The sequence below is a fragment of the Ovis aries genome, chromosome 5, assembly GCF_016772045.2.
Source record: "Ovis aries strain OAR_USU_Benz2616 breed Rambouillet chromosome 5, ARS-UI_Ramb_v3.0, whole genome shotgun sequence".
NCBI lineage: Eukaryota > Metazoa > Chordata > Mammalia > Artiodactyla > Bovidae > Ovis > Ovis aries.
In genome coordinates, this window is record NC_056058.1 from 93499302 (window position 1) to 93510354 (window position 11053).

The 11053-nt window shown below is 42.1% G+C and overlaps 1 long non-coding RNA gene across 1 annotated transcript; it reads right to left on the reverse strand.

The window, feature by feature from the left end:
* Positions 1-1787: 1787 nt before the first annotated feature.
* Positions 1788-9582, reverse strand: LOC132659906 (uncharacterized). The gene is made up of 2 exons (XR_009600938.1): positions 6032-9582; positions 1788-5676 (listed from the first exon to the last, which is right to left on the reverse strand). It is a non-coding gene; the product is annotated as an uncharacterized LOC132659906 (long non-coding RNA).
* Between the last annotated feature and the right edge of the window lie 1471 nt (positions 9583-11053).

The following is an 11053-nucleotide window of genomic DNA, read 5'->3' on the forward strand; positions in this document are numbered from 1 at the left end:
GTCATAAGGTAGTTCTATTTGCAATTTTTTAAGGAATCGCCACACTGTTCTCCATAGTGGCTGTACTAGTTTGCATTCCCACCAACAGTGTAGGAGGGTTCCCTTTTCTCCACACCCTCGCCAGCATGTATTGCTTGCAGATTTTTGGATCGCAGCCATTCTGACTGGTGTGAAGTGGTACCTCATTGTGGTTTTGATTTGCATTTCTCTAATAATGAGTGATGTTGAGCATCTTTTCATGTGTTTGTTAGCCATCCGTATGTCTTCTTTGGAGAAATGTCTATTTAGTTCTTTGGCCCATTTTTTGATTGGGTCGTTTATTTTTCTGGAATTGAGCTGCATAAGTTGCTTGTATATTTTTGAGATTAGTTGTTTGTCAGTTGCTTCATTTGCTATTATTTTCTCCCATTCCGAAGGCTGTCTTTTCACCTTGCTTATATTTTCCTTTGTTGTGCAGAAGCTTTTAATTTTAATTAGATCCCATTTGTTTATTTTTGCTTTTATTTCCAGAATTCTGGGAGGTGGATCATAGAGGATCCTGCTGTGATTTATGTCTGAGAGTGTTTTGCCTATGTTCTCCTCCAGGAGTTTTATAGTTTCTGATCTTACATTTAGAGCTTTAATCCATTTTGAGTTTATTTTTGTGTGTGGTGTTAGGAAGTGATCTAGTTTCATTCTTTTACAAGTGGTTGACCAGTTTTCCCAGCACCACTTGTTAAAGAGATTGTCTTTACTCCATTGTATATTCTTGCCTCCTTTGTCAAAGATAAGGTGTCCATATGTGTGTGGATTTATCTCTGGGCTTTCTATTTTGTTCCATTGATCTATGTGTCTGTCTTTGTGCCAGTACCATACTGTCTTGATGACTGTGGCTTTGTAGTAGAGCCTGAAGTCAGGCAAGTTGATTCCTCCAGTTCCATTCTTCTTTCTCAAGATTGCTTTGGCTATTCGAGGTTTTTTGTATTTCCATACAAATCTTGAGGAAACATTTTTGATGCTTTTGAACTGTGGTGTTGGAGAAGACTCTTGAGAATCCCTTGGACTGCAAGGAGATCCAACCAGTCCATCCTAAAGGAAATCAGCCCTGAATATTCATTGGAAGGACTGATGCTGAAGCTGACACTCCAATACTTTGGCCACCTGATGAGAAGAACTGACTCCTTGGAAAAGACCCTGATGCTGGGAGAGATTGAAGGTGGGAGGAGAAGGGGATGACAGAGGATGAGATGGATGGATGGCATCACCAACTCAATGGACATGAATGTGAGTAAACTCCGGGAGTTAGTGATGGACAGGGAGGCCTGGAATGCTGCAGTCCATGGCATCGCAAGGAGTCGGACACGACTGAACGACTGAACTGAACTGAAAGAAAACGTCATCATCAGAGCTCTTTGCTTACATTGGAAAGCTCCCTTTCCAGTGACTTGAATCTTTGGAGTTTGTTCTTATGTATTCTTTTTTTCTCTCCTTGGAGCTAAAGATGTTCACTTTTTCCTCTCACACCAGACTCCCATCAGCCAATTATATTCTCTTCCATCCCAGTGCCAGAGCCTAATGAATGACCAAATGATGAATATAAACTTCAGTGAAGAATGTGTAAGACAGTAGATAAAACTAAAGAACATGAGCTGAGAATAGACTAAATGTCAAGCTAACATGAGGCCCCATGCCGAATCAACAAAAAGGAAGTGATTAATTATGGGAGTGGAGCAATAGGGATGCACGCGAACATTTCAGTGAGGTGCAGTGACGCAGCTTAAAGTCCAAATCAACAGGCCAGTTGATTTTGGAGTGGGAAAATTTTTTTTAATTCATATTTTACATAAATATGACCCGATTTTTACCACAAAAAATAATCAAGAAATGCTTTAAAAGATCGATAAAGTAAAACTGCAGATAAAAGCTATAGATAATTTTATTTCCTCTATACCAAGATATTCTTCCTAAATTAACAGAAGCAGCGCTTCATAAAATCGATTTATTTTGGAAAAACAAGGAGAGAACAGTTGCCATTCAAGAAGTCACACAACCCTCTATGTAAAAATACCCTAACTCTGATTGAGTTTTACTTTGAAATTATTGTTTTTATGTACATTTTTATACTGTTCTCACTTCAGGCTTAAATGTTTGTTCATTTTTTTTCTCCTCTTCAGTCTGGGTAAGGTACCCAGCTCTCCCAGGAATGAAGCAAAAGTGAAATTTCCCTTTGTCCTCACAATCTAATTCTACCCCTATCTCGCCTCTTCACCAGAGAGAGATTAAAGGGAAGTGGGTTCAATTTCCTCACCAACTAAATGACAGTCTCCAGTTAGAAGTTGGGCAAGCTGCAAAAATAAACCTCAAATATAGTTCAGTCCCTTGGAAATTCTAAAGCAGTATGTATTCCCACCAACCCTGAGCCCCGTGCTGTGCATACTAAGAGACACTGGGCTTCAAACACGGCAGGGAGGAGGTTTAATGATGTTCCGCTGGAGTAATAGAGGATCCATGTTTCTTTGCAGTGAGGAAATTCACTGAAAAGAGCTGAAATACAAAACATTTCAATTTTTTAAACTTTTTTTTCTTTAACTCTTCATCAGTGTCTGTACTTCTGCTAAGCACAAGGCATAGAGGTGGAGAACAGGACAGGATCAGGGACAGTCCAAGAACAGCAAGGCCAAGCAAACAGGCTGACCCATTTCTAAGAGATTAAGAACAGAGCCTCAAGTTTCTTTGCGGATACTCAGCTCCCTTGTAGCAGCACAATATAAGGGTAATGGTAGCTTGTGCTGGGTAGTTTCCAGCAGGTATTGAGGACGCATCCTTATCCATACTTGGACAATGTCTAGAATTTAAAATGAAATACAAGTAATCATATGAGTTGGGGCTGAGATTTGTGTTTATCTGCAAACTAGACTCCCAATAAGGACAAAGAGCATGGAACAGCAAGAAGAAAAGAATGAAACCAGAAAGTCTTCTTAAGCTAAACCTTTTAACTATTAATAGTTTTTTTAGGGTGGAAAATTAGTGTGAGTGAAATTAGTATCAAAAGAAACATCAACTTTCTTATTGATATTATGGTTTTCTTTATATAATTACTGTGGGGGCTTCCCTGGTGGTTCAGACGGTAAAGTATCTGCCTGCAATACGGGAGACCTGGGTTGGATCCCTGGGTCAGAAGGATCCCCTGGAGAAGGAAATGGCAACCCACTCCAGTACTCTTGCCTGGAAAATTCCACTGGAAGAGCCTGGTAAGCTACAGTCCATGGGGTTGCAAAGAGTCAGACATGACTGGGCAACTTCACTGGTATTTAATTACTTTAAGTTAACTGTATAGTAAATATATTTACAAATAGTTTCAACCAATAGTGAGAGCTCTCACAGCCTAAGCTATTTTGTTTTTGTGCTATAGCCAGAAGACTTGCCTAGAATTGGCAGAAACTGTCCAATATGGATGTAGCTGGTTCCAGGACCGATTTTATCCATAACCCAGACTCTTTCTACCTTTCTGCTCTCATCTTGAGCATATTGATTTTCTTCCTGAAGCTTGTCTCCTTATGGTAACAGGATGGTGATTTCAGCTTCAGGCATCACTTCTATATGCAATTACACCCCAAGACAGAAAAGCCCATTTCTCCTCAAGTGTCTTTTTTTCTTAGAAATTTTTCTGAGAATCTTTCAGCAATCCTGCTGTATCTCATTGGTCAGAACAAAGTCATATGCCTAAAGGTAAAATTAATCACTGATGAGAATAGACCATTCCTGGTCTAGACTCATCGTGATTTGTTCCCTGGGGCTGGATGGCCTTCCTTATGTACCATACTTCTTAATACCTAGACAAAATAGGGATTCTCTTAACATGAGAGAAGGGAATATTGCCTGTTGAAATGGCAACAGATTCCATGGGCCACAAGTATTTTCATAAAGTTCTGAATTAAGAGGTCTACCAGGTATTATTACAGGTAGATATTGGAACTAGGTATATAAAATATTAGGGACTTCTCTGGTGGCTCAGACAGTAAAGCATCTGTCTACAATGTAGGAGACCTGGGTTCTATCCCTGGGTTGGGAGGATTCCCTGGAGAAGGAAATGGCAACCCACTCCAGTACTCTTGCCTAGAAAATCCCATGGACAGAGGAGCCTGGTGTCAGAATGACAGTCCTGTTCCCACAGTGGGACAACCAATTCATAATAGTGTGTAAGGAAATCTTCTTTGACACTGTCCTGTCACCTGCGTTATGATAAGACACAATTATGAAGACATCAGTGTCAACCCTTCAGGATCTCACAGTCTGATATAGTTTGGAGGTATGATCAAGATTCTGGTGAGTAAGAAATCAAGGTGATGAGAAAAATGAAAAAAAACAGACAAGATGGAATTCCCTACCGTGAAAGATTATAATCTAGGTTAATGCTAGAAAATCAATTAGAGAGTAATTAGATAGAGTGAAATAGTAGATTAGGAATTCTACACTAAGGGTAGATTTAAGTTGTTTGGAGAGCAACAGAAAGCTTTTGAGTGCAGTAGTGATATGACCAGATCGCGATAATGGAAGATGAACATGATGGCCATTAGACATAAGGTGAAAATACTGTGTCTAGCAGAGCCACTGTAGTTGCTATTAAGTACATAACTAGGAAGCACTAAGAACCTAAACTCAGGTTGGGATTGTGGTTGTGGAAATAGGGGGTGGAATAAAGATAGATTTTAAAGGAACAATGGCCAGGGTTTTGTTGACTGCAAAAGACAGAAATGAAGGTAAATCCAATAATTAGAGCCTGGATGCCAAGAATGCCCAATAGCTCCTCCCAGAGAAGCCGTAGCCACAGGTACTGGATCTGATCATCCTCCTGAGGTTCCAGGGACATATGGAGTGGGGTGGAGTGGGCTGCAGGATGTGGTACCAAGTGTAAATAGAATCAAGTTAAGAAAGCTGTAACTGAAAGTTAGGTAGTGTCAACCTAATTGAGGTGTCAACCGGAAAATTTATGCAGAGAGGCTTGATCCAGATAAAGGATAAAGTTCAGACAACAGAGGTATCAAACATGGAAAGAAGTTATTAAATATGAAACCTTGGGGCAAATATACAAACAAGGTAACATGGTAAAAACAAGCATCAATATGTCAGTAAACACAATAAATGTACATGAACTAACATTGTTTTCAGTTAAAAGACAAAGATTAGAAATATGAATTTTTAAAAATGTTATCTATAAACAGTTAACAAGAGACATACATGAAAGATAGGCATGGAGAGGAATAAACTTGTCATCCCAGTTAAATACCAATCAAAAGAACATGTGTAACAACATCAATATCTGACAAAACTTAAGTAATACAGTGCTCAGTTCAGTTCAGCCGCTCAGTTGTGTCCGACTCTTTGCGACCCCATGAATTGCAGCACGCCAGGCCTCCCTGTCCATCACCAACTCCCGGAGTTCACTCAGACTCACGTCCATCGAGTCCATGATGCCATCCAGCCATCTCATCCTCTGTCGTCCCCTTCTCCTCCTGCCCCCAGTCCCTCCCAGCGTCAGAGTCTTTTCCAACGAGTCAACTCTTCACATGAGGTGTCCAAAGTACTGGAGTTTCAGCTTTAGCATCATTCCTTCCAAAGAAATCCCAGGGCTGATCTCCTTCAGAATGGACTGGTTGGATCTCCTTGCAGTCCAAGGGACCCTCATTAGAAGTGTTTCTATATTGCACAGATCATGAAAAATTTCCCCAGATTAAAAAATATGAATCCATTCATTTCTTTTGCTGCCTGCATGACACTTTATAATATAGATGCCTCATAATTCTTCATCCCTTTTTGATTGACTGGTTGGGGTTTCCAGTTTTCCTGCCTCCCAACATGGTGCCTTTTCTTTTCTGTAGGACAAGTTACCAAGAGGGGAATTTGGGAGTCCTTTTTTAACTTTAAAAGTTGGTTCTATTCTCTATGTCTGTTTCTCCATTGCTGCCCTGAAAATAAGTTCATCAGCGCCATCTTTTTAGATTCCATATATATGTGTCAGTATATGATATTTATATTTCTCTTTCTGACTTACTTCACTCTGTAGAATAGGCTCTAGTTTTGTCCACCTCCTTAGAACAGATTCAAATGTGTTCCTTGTATAGCTGAGTAGTATTCCATTGTATATATGTACCACAACGTCTTTATCCATTCATCTGTCGATGGGCATCTAGGTTGCTTCCATGTTCTAGCTATGGACATGGTGGGAGGAGAGGAGGGAGAAAGGGAGATGTATGGAGAGAGTAACATGGAAATTTACAATGCCATATGTAAAATAGAGAGCCAAAGGGAATTTGCTGTATAACTCAGGGAACTTAAACAGAGACTCTGTGACAGGCTGAAGCATAGGATGGGGAGGGGGATGAGAGAGAGGTCTGGGAGGGAGGGCACGTGGGTGTGCCTATGGCTAATTCTTATTGATGTATGACAGAAAACCACAAAATTCTGTAATTATCCTTCAATTAAAAAAATCTTTTTTTTAAGTTATCTGTTGTCTTACCAAAAGCCTTCTGCAGTTCACATCTCTACAGGCAATATTTTGAAGGGCCTGCTTCCTAACTTCTGTGTACTATTGTAGCTTTTAATTTTTGTCAATCTGAAATGTGAAGACTAGTATCTCATTGTTCCTTTGGTCTGCGTATCCCTAGTTAGCAGGGGCAATAAGCCTTTTCATGTCTTAACTGTAATTTACATAATTTTGTCTGTGAGCTGTCTGTCCATATTCTTTGCCCATTTTTCTACTTTTTTGTCTTAGAAATACTTGCTCACTGTATATTCTTTTATGTGAGATGGAAGAGACGGAGGAGGTGGGGTGGCCAAGGCAGTCCTCGTTGACCTGAGTTATTATGGCTTTGCCTCAAACCTCCCTTTCACTTTGACTGTAAAGACATGGTTCCATCTCTCTGGGAAGTTGAATGCTTCCATTAAAAAAAAATTTTTTTTTTTTAAAGGAAAGAGAAGAAAGGGGGAGAAAAGCACTTCCCCGGAGCACATAATCCTCTTTGCTACCCATGAAACGTGCTGCTGCTGCACAATTCATGTGGGATTTATATTCTGGCAACCAAAGAGCACAGCATAAAACCCACCTGCAGAGACCCTGCAGTCTGGAGTGCCAATGTTCAGGAACCATCTGCTTAATGTCATGCTGGTCTATTGAAAAACGTGGACTCCTCCTGATAGTCTCACTTGAGGGAATAGAAGCCCCAAGCATCGCAGCCGAAATGACAGGGCCCCTGCCCTCCCTGACCACCCTTTGATTCCACCTTTTTACACATGCCCGCATCTGTCTTTTCTTCCCCCACCTTGCACCCCACTTTTCGTATTTCACAAATGTCTCACTCACTTTCCTAATCTTAATGAGCTTCAAGCTGGTTTTTTAAAAGGTGGGAAAAAAAATAGGAAAAGAAACCTCATTTTGCAGCCAATATGCCTCCAGCAGGCTTTCCCACAGAGAGAGAAGAGTGAGTCTCAAGGCTGTGGGGAGGCTGACCCGCAAGGCAGGAGGCAGCTGTCTGCTTTTATTAAAATGCCACCTGGGCCAGAGTCTGATTTCTTTGAGGACCAGTTGACTATCATTCACATGCAGGACCTGTGACACACTTCTGCGGCTTTTGTCCCTAAGCCCTCTTAACAGGTCAGTGTTAGGGAAGAGATTAAAGCCCTGCCGCCCGCTGGACGCAGCAGTAAAGAATCCGCCTACCAATGCAGGAGACGCAAGAGATGTGGGTTTGATCCCTGAGTGGGGAAGATCCCCTGGAGGAGGACAGGGTAACCCACTTCAGTATTCTTGCCTGGAGAATCCCGTGGACAGAGGAGCCCGGCAGCTTACAGTCCCTCACTCTCCTCGCACCCACCTCCCCGACTCAGTCTGGCCCCATCAGCCGCTCTAGAAGTGGACCAGCACATCCAGTTCAGCACAGTTCCTGTTTGTCTCTTTCCCCGTTTCCTGTGTGTGGCGGCAGTTTATTCTCTGATCCTGTCAGGAAGTCCTCCAGAGAGTTCCAAGAACAGGGTAACATGAATGCACTTGCATATTTCAGCCCACACAAAGACCAGCTTGAAATGTCAGATGATAGCTGTGTTTGAGCAAATATTAATCTCTCTATGAGCAGATTTTAAAATTAAACCATATCCCAAGAATAGAGTTTGCATTTAGGATACTCCTGTTTTCTTAGTCTAATATTTTTTTGTTTTAATCTTAAAGGAAGACCACGCCTAAACAGTCTCTGCCCCTTCCCTCTTTCAAGAGCTGTATTGAGGTGTCGTGTCTCCATAAAAGCTTACTGATTCTAAGTGTGCAGTTTGTAAACTTTTGGTAACTGTAAGTAATTGTGCAGCTATCCCCACAATCCAGATGTAGAACAGCTCCATCACCTCAAAACTTCTCCCTTGATAATCAGAGTTGATACCTGCTCCTACTTCCAACCCAGGCAACTGCTGCTCTGCTTTCTGTCTCTGTAGTTTTGCCTTTTTCTAGAAGTTTCGTAGAAGCGAAATCTCACAATGCATAGTCCCTGTGTCTAGCTTCTTTCAGTTAGCATGATGTTTTTGAGGCTCGTCCATGCTGTTGCCTATATCGGTGTTTCGTTCTTTACTACAGCAGCATAGTATGCCACTGAGTGGCTATACGTTTCATCAATTCATTCACCTGCTGACGGACACTGGGGTTGTGCCATGGTTTTGACTATGGCGCCTCTACTACGAACATTTGCATGTAAGTCTTTGTGTGGATGTGTTATCATTTCTCTTGGGTAAATTCCAGGTAGTAGAGTTGCAAGATCATGTGGTAAGTGTATGTTTAACTCTCTCAAAAACTGTCAAACAAATTCTGCAGACATTTGTTAATAATTCTCATCTTTGTAAGGTTGCATTTGTCAAGAAATTACCCAGTCTAAAGGAATAATAAAAGTTCTGAGCAGCATTTTTTGGTTTTTAGGATTGGAATCGTGGGCGGTCATAGTAATGGAACCAAGGAAAGGGAGCAGTCTTAAGTCTTTTTCCATTCCTTCTCAGCCTTCATCCAAGAGCTGTTTAGAATTCTACTGACAAAGGAAAAGTGCACAGCCACAACCAGCTCTCAGTCCTTCGGTTCCCTCTTTCCTTGCCCTGCCTCTGTGGGCCACCACTGAAGGTGCCCCTTTCAGATTTCTTTGGCTAAGAAGACTCCAGTAAGCCTTCCTAGGGGGCAGGAACAGAGGATTCTGGGTGCATGTACCTTGTTGGTCCTATGGACACCAGCAAAGTGGAAGCTGCTACAGTTATAAGGTGATGACTGTAGATTGTGGACTCCTGAGATCAGGAAAGAAGTTAGTCCTTACCCAGGTGGTTTGGGAAGACAAGGCCATAGCCACAGAGGAAGAGGTTTTTCAACTCCAGTTCTGCTACTTGCAATTTTATGACCTTAAGCAAATTTTTAAACTTTATAATTCTGAGTTTTCACCTGACAGGGTTACTGTCAGGATTAACTGGGATAATGATAGAATGCATGTAATGTAAGGTCTTTGATGGCAGGAAATCTTTGTGTGAATCCCAGGAGCTTAGAAGAAAAGATTCAATGAGTGAATGAATGAATAATGTCTATAGGTATCACATATTACGTTAAGGACTTTAGTCACTCTGAAAGCATTTGCTAAAGTAGTTAATGTAATACGTGATACCTATAGACATTACTCATTCATTCACTCATTGAATCTTTTGTTTAATATTTATTGAGTACCTACTGTATGTTTGTTGAGAGCTGAACTGAGCTGCCAACATCTGAGTAGCTGATTAAGACAAGTCAAAATGAAACAGTCTAGCCTTGAACAACTTCCTGTGATAATATTAGCATGAGGTTATAGTAGAGAAAGCACAGATTCCCTCATCATTCCACTTTCCCAAGAGAAGGACACTGGCTAGGGTTAGATGGGTCAGCCCAGACATGGGGAATTGTCTCACTATCAAGAGTCCTGGTCGAAAGCCTCCTGCCATGTTACGGACCCCAGAGCCATGGGGTGGGAGAGGGGTAAAGGCGGAGAGGAAATAGCTGGAAGAGAAAAAGCACCGAGTACTGAGCAGAGAGGAGAAAATGTCCTCAGATTTTCATTTCTCCAGCATCTACCCTGCCTCCCGCCACCCACAACCCCACTCCCAGCTCCCAGAGGCACCTAACAAGGCCTCTACTTAAGGATCTTTATAAAGAGACCCTCATGTAAAGATCCCTTGGCTGCAAATATAAATACCTGTAAGAGTTTGACCAGTCGGGGGTAGGGGTGGGAAGGCTGGGTCCATGACTGATGATGTGAGTCTGATGTGAGGAGGGCAGACTTTCTCCATCAGACTTTCAGGCAGAGCCTTGGTAAAGGCCTGTGGTTGGGCCTGAAAAAAATTACAACACAGGCTTCTGGCCAGGAGTCAAACTCCTGAATGCTGCTGTTAGCGTGGATGTGGCCTCTGCCTTCACAAAAAGTTGCAAGCTATTGAGTAGGCAGAATATAGTCAAACAAAAAAATCCCTCACTGCAAATTGTGATGAGAACCCTGAAAGTGTCAGGTGGGTGCGGGGCAGAGTCTGAGGCAGGAGACCAGCAGATGCTCCTACGCTGTGCTGAGCGCTCCAGCTCGAGCTCTCTGAGGGTAGACCTGAGCGGAGGATGGAGGGGAGTCCGCCAGGCTGGGGGCGGGGGGCGTGGTTGGGGGAGGCGGAGCACACAACGAGCTAAATAGTGTTCATTCGTCCCCGCTTTGTTCCATCAGGCTTTAACTAATTATAGATGCTACGCTTGAGGGGCAATGTGACTTCTGCGGTGGCTCATCCGAATCTGTGTAATAATCCTCCACTCGGTAGCAATTATTTCTTTGATGTATGAAACTGGTGCACCCAGTCAAATCTTATCTGTAGTTATGCAGATCTCAGACACGCATGAGTCAGATGTTCCTAGGATCCAAATAATCTTTTATAAATCTGAACAAACCTCTGTCGTGTAGCTATACGGGAGGGTCAGAAGAATCGATTTAGCTTAAACGCCTTGGTGCTCTCGATCTCTCTTTGAATGTTAGAGCCTGGAGATGCTGCGGAA